At 44.3% G+C, this 5,859-nt stretch overlaps 1 protein-coding gene across 1 annotated transcript in view; it reads right to left on the reverse strand.

Annotated features, from left to right (window-relative positions):
- Nucleotides 1-4,357, reverse strand: part of grin2aa (glutamate receptor, ionotropic, N-methyl D-aspartate 2A, a) — a 138,301-nt gene extending 133,944 nt beyond the window's left edge. Inside the window, exon 1 of the mRNA XM_034895003.1 lies at nt 3,833-4,357. The gene's annotated coding sequence lies outside the window, so the exon portion shown is untranslated. The remainder of the gene's footprint in view (nt 1-3,832) is intronic.
- Between the last annotated feature and the right edge of the window lie 1,502 nt (nt 4,358-5,859).

Below are 5,859 nucleotides of genomic sequence, written 5' to 3' on the forward strand. Positions count from 1 at the left end.
CACACACACACACACACACACACACACACAAATGCATCTACATATTCATACCAATCTAAAAAATAATTGCTTTCTCAGTGATCAGTGAATAAGAAAGTGAAATACCATAAAGGTGGGTTTTTTCTACTCTATCCTGTGTGTTCCTTTTCAGACAATCAGACACACACACACACACAAACACACACACACACACACACACACACACACACACACACACACTGAAATGTCTCCTACCACAATGCCCAAATGGCTAGGTTTCACACGCATCAATAATTCAGCCGCATTATCTTTACATGATGAATAATATTATTGCATTTAGTGCTGCGGTCACATTGATTCTGTGTTCTATTTTCCTAAATGGCATTAAAATTAGATTAACATATTGTACACACTCTATGGAAATGATTTATTAACATAGTCAGGGCTGGAATAGGTGATACTGAGGATTATAAGTGTGTTTTAAGATGCCACGGCCCAGAAGACACGTGTATGTGTACATGCTATCTGGTTTGTGGAAGACTACACGAAATATTGTATTTCTGGCTGGATTACATTTATTTATTGCCTATTCATCTATTCACTGACCTATCAGACCGCTTTCGTCCTTTTATAGTTCCTTCATCTTCAAATCACTTTTTCCCCTCACTGTTTGTGGACTTGGCTCTTTAGTTCTAGTGAATCTAAATGCTCCGGAGTACAATTATAACAGACATCAGTGTGCAATGCCCCTGTGCATTGTCTGGTTGCCCACCATTAAGAAATTGTTTTTATTTATGTTTAGTGTGTAGGCCTTTAGGGGGCCAACCCCATTCCAGAACAGTGGAGGCTGCTGTAGCAGCATATTATTTCCCATGCTGTTTGAATCACTTGTTAAAAAGTCACATCCATCGTGATGGATGATCTTTGGATGATGGTCACACTTATCTTTCAAGGAACACCCTCTGCTGCACAGACTATTTTTTATATTTCTAGCACTAGCAACTTAGTTTGGTTTGTTTCATATAAACACAGAACTTGATATTTCGCCTGAGCACTGACAGACGATAAAACGGAAACTAATGGACATCGATAGAAAATCGGCATCTTCAAGTCCCAGGCATGACATCACAGTGCCACAGTGTCTGACTGACAGTTGACACATGGGATATGTAGTTTAGAAGCAAAGAGTATGCAATCCTCCAATAATTTTTCGTTACTTAAAGCAAAAAAAATGTGTAAGAAGGAAAGATGTTAAAAACTAGAATTGTGGCATTTGAAAAATATCAGGCAAGGAGCTTCTAATGGAAAACGCTGTTAAGACTCTTTATGGGAAGAAATAGAGCGAGTGTTTTTGGAGCTTGAACAATGCTAGGAACTAAAAGTCAGGATTTCACAACCTCTGCAGCTTCTTTTCAATCCTGAGTTCCCCAAACTTTGCTAGAGTTTCCCTTAACGTAACCTGAACTATGACCCATCATCTCTGACATTCTTCTCCTTTGCGAGCTCATTCCTGTATCCATTTTTCTTCCAGCCATTCCCTCTTCAATCTCTCTCCCGAGCCCCAGCCATCTGCTCTGTGTGCCCTGACGTGTGCATGAGCACCCATGAGAAGCCCAGTGGAAGTAATCGTCTGCTACCACTCAGGCTTCAACATGTTGCCCACCGCACATACCTCTTTAGTTCCCTATGGTGTGTGTGTGTGTGTGCGTGTGTGTGTGCGTGTGAGAAAGGAAGAAAGAGATCAACAGAGTAAGAAATGAGAACATTTGAGTTCTCTTATGTAATGGGTGTGAACAGAGTCCCTTTCTCTCTCTCTCTGCCCCCCCCAACCCCACCCCCCAATGCCCATATGCCTCCCTGCTCGAATGGAATATTACATTCTATACAGTATGTCTAGTCGCTCGTTTATCAGTGGGTTTCTGCTTTATTAGCATGCAGGGGGCCAACGTTAGAACACTGTTTATCTTTCAGCATTTCCATTTGCTTGACTGGCATGACATGTAAGTATATTTATGTTTCCCAAAGTATTGGATAAAGAAAAAGAAACAATTAAAATAATAAACAAATGAGATATTGTAATCCAGGGTGGTTAGATGTAGGTTGACACGTTATTTTTTTCGCTGTGAGGCAGCAGGCGACAAAGTGAGCTTCTAAAGTACTGCAGTGTTGCCCAACAGGACAGGAGTATTATCTCTGAAGGCCAGAGTCGGAGGTGATTTCAGACTTTATTCATCCATGAACAACACTGATGACTTTGAACCACGCCGACGCTGCCTTTGCAGGAGCGATCAGTTCGGTTCTTGATGGTGACTTGATTTCAACCCTTTACATTTCGTTTTAGAGGAAGTCTCCTCTGACTGATTAACTTCAACAGTGAAGTTTATAGTGTCTTCTTCTAAAAGCAAATAAAGGTGTATCAAAATCAGTCACATCTCTCTCTCATACGCACACAATGTCTTCCAATTTGATCTCTTCTTTGTTTCTTTCTACACAACAGATATAAACAGAGCTAAAACTAGGACAGCAAGGCGGAAAAAGGCAATTTACATATTCTCTCCCACCCATTTGAACGAATGCAAAAATAACCTTAAATGCAGACAAGCACACACACAAGCACTCTTGCTGAATAGTAAAATCAGGCAAACCATAAGGGAGAATGGTTAAAGTCTACAGTTACAGAAGGGCTCCCAATATACATGTGGAGACGTATGGGGTTAATTCATTATTTCTTTTTGCCATCTTAGAAATATGGATTGCCCCTCCATGGGCTGCAGAGAGAGAGAGAGAGAGAGAGAGAGAGAGAGAGAGAGAGAGAGAGAGAGAGAGAGAGAGATTTTCTGAAACTGCGCTTCAACAACGTGACTGAATCCACAAAATAGGAGAGGGGGACAGCGGTTTATAGGAGAGGAGATGTGAATTCATTTGGATCTCCCCATTATGTTCAACGGGACCAACACAATACAAGTGCGACCCCTACTGGTACAACGTTGGCCTGCCTCCTTTACTCTTGGCCAAGACGCTCCTCACAAAGTGAAAGATTTTTTTTATTTAATCTTAAAGATCAAAGCCCCTGTGATCACTTTCTGTAACGTTTCGGGGGGGGACAAAGCCATATGCAAGAGTGTGCCCTATAATGTCCTTATAACTTTCGTGCGTTCTTAGCGATCGTCCTAATCTAACGCTGACTGTTCGTCCTGGTCTGGGATGGAGAAGAGCTGGAAGTTGTGCCAACCAGTGGTGCGACCAAAAGCCCCGCAATGTGTTAACCAACCTCTGGATAATATCAGCAGAAAGCACAGCCATTCTTTGTTTTTTGTGTGACGTGTGCTTTGCGTTAAACTCTACTTATTTTGGTAAAACCGGGGTTCGCAGCGTTTGTTGGACACTGTATGGGGCTGTTGGGTGCATGCGCCCAACTACCAAAGGCATGAACGTTTCTTTGCATTTCATAGTCAGTTTATGGGTGTCCAGGAATTCATAGTAAACGGATGAATGTGTTCAGCTTATTTCGACCGGCTGAGACATGCTGTATATAGATGCAGCCTGCGCTCCGATCACTGCGCCAGCGTTATGAATTATGAGGAAATGATAACATTTGATGTCCGAGCTGAGAGAAGATAATTATATTTTCTCAGGTGGCATCTCATACTGCGTCTCTCGCCTCGTTCAAATCCTAGTTGGTCGTGTTTTAGGGAAAGCTGTGCTATCCGTGGTGTGGGTGCCACACATTGGATAAGGGACGCCTGTGGGTAAAAGCCGCACGGCGCCCGCTGATCAAGGAAAGGTGGGGAGAGGTGCATGATCGTCATAAGCCGAATTCAGGGTGAAATAACAGACAAGACCAAGTACTTACAGCATCTCCCTTCCACAGAGCTCCAAAACAGTGATGTGAGATGACATTGCAACAGTCCCCTCTCTCCTCTGAGAAACCATGCAGCCTGCGATGGGGCTCACACTCACAAACACTGCACAAGAAGAAAAAATCTCAGAATCTCTGGCAATTAATTATTTCCACCGTGTCCATAAAAAAAAATCTGAATGAAATCCCCTTGTTTTAGTACTTCGCAGCTGCGAATAAAATCACTGTTGTTGTAATCCAATCTTCATTGTGTGTGTGCGCCTACACCGCTGATGCTCCACTGCAATCTCTGCTGGCCCCGCGCATTGTGGGGGCTCAACCTGCCTCTGTGTGACTAGAGCTCCCGGTATCTCGTTATTCCTGTCCCGGGCGAGGAGAGGAAGAGGCAGGTGAGCAGCCGCCGGACGCACACATAGACGCACATGCACATTGACTTCTACAGTAGAAGCTCCGGCAGCCTGCAAACCGTGCATGGGACCCGCTCCCAAAGTCTCTCTCTCTCTTTCTCGTCGTGCACGTGTAGATGATGTGCGTGCGTGTGAGAGAGAGAGGGAGAGAGAGAGAGAGAGAGAGAGTTAGTGAGAAAAGGAGAGAGAGGGGGGGGAGCATGTACGCGTGTCCCGAATGTGCACGCGCGCGTGTGCTTCGCGTTTTGTCTGTGTGTATGCCTGCGTGCTTCTGCAGAGGCAGGGGCAGCTGGATAGATAGATAGACGGACGTCGGTCTGTCGCGCTCCCCTCGCTCTCTCTCTCTTTCTTTCCTCTGCGCTAAAGCTCCTTCGGGGAGTAGCTCAGGCAGAGAGAGACTGATACAGGCAGAGTTGGGATAAATCGCAAATGATTCAGACAGCAGTTTTACCCTCCTTTCTCAGACATCTCATTTTGCTCAAGAATAGCCTAGCCCTCTCTTTGCCAACAACTGTCTCCCTCCGTTCTCGCCTTTTGCCATTACCTACACAGTCAATCCATCCGGAAAACTTGAGTACATCGGAGCACATATGTGGATGTGAAAGTAGGCCATAGCCAGTGGTGCAACAACATAAAAATACACTATTAATAAATGGCTGATGAGAATCAACTGCTCCGAACTTCGTCTGCCACACACACACACACACACACACACGCACGCACGCACGCACACACGCAGGCTCAAGCACGCACACCCACACGCACACACACACACGTAAACACACACACACGCAGGCTCACGCGCACACGCGTACAGACACACACGCACACACGCAAGCAAACACACAAACACACGCAGGCTCACACGCGCGCACACACACACACACACACACACACACACAAACAGAGAAATAACTTCTGCATGTGAATGCATGCAGACGGATCGGCATTTAGAACCAGTTCAACAATGTTGTGTTAAGCTCGGCCTAATTAAAAATAATGAAAATAAACAAGGATTGGTGGAAACAGCTGGATTTCATGTTTCACTATGCCGTGAAATCTTAAATGTTAAAATGTTAAATGTAAGAGGACATGTGGGCTACCTGCGACTCTCCGCCTGAGTTTTTCGCCTTGTTCCTTGGAGAAATCTTCGTCCATTATGCACTTGTTTAGTAGCAAAGGAGCCTACTGTTGGGCAGGTAGCGTAACGGGTTAACTTGTACTGCTTCCGACCTGGAAACAGAGGATACAAACTTTTGATTCCTGCTCCGTGAACACTCCCTACAATCTGCCATAGTGCTATCATCATGGTCAAATCACAGAACTCGCAATAAATCTGCTTTATGGTGTTATCCTGTGATTTAGTTTTAGGGTGAGAAATCCTGAGCCTTAGTCCCTATAAAAATGCTGGATCCTTTGCAACCAATTAAAGGCAGTTTTAGTGGGTATGAGTATATAGGTTACCTGTCAATATTTCCACCCGCTTAGACTAAAGTGATCTTATATGTACAATTGAAGTTCCTACAGTGAGTGGGAATGCATGAACATCATTACAATACATAAGTTAATTAGAAAGATGAGCTTAGGGCCCCACCTATAACCTATGCTCTATGT

Source organism: Etheostoma cragini, chromosome 15 (genome assembly GCF_013103735.1).
Source record: "Etheostoma cragini isolate CJK2018 chromosome 15, CSU_Ecrag_1.0, whole genome shotgun sequence".
Taxonomy (NCBI): domain Eukaryota; kingdom Metazoa; phylum Chordata; class Actinopteri; order Perciformes; family Percidae; genus Etheostoma; species Etheostoma cragini.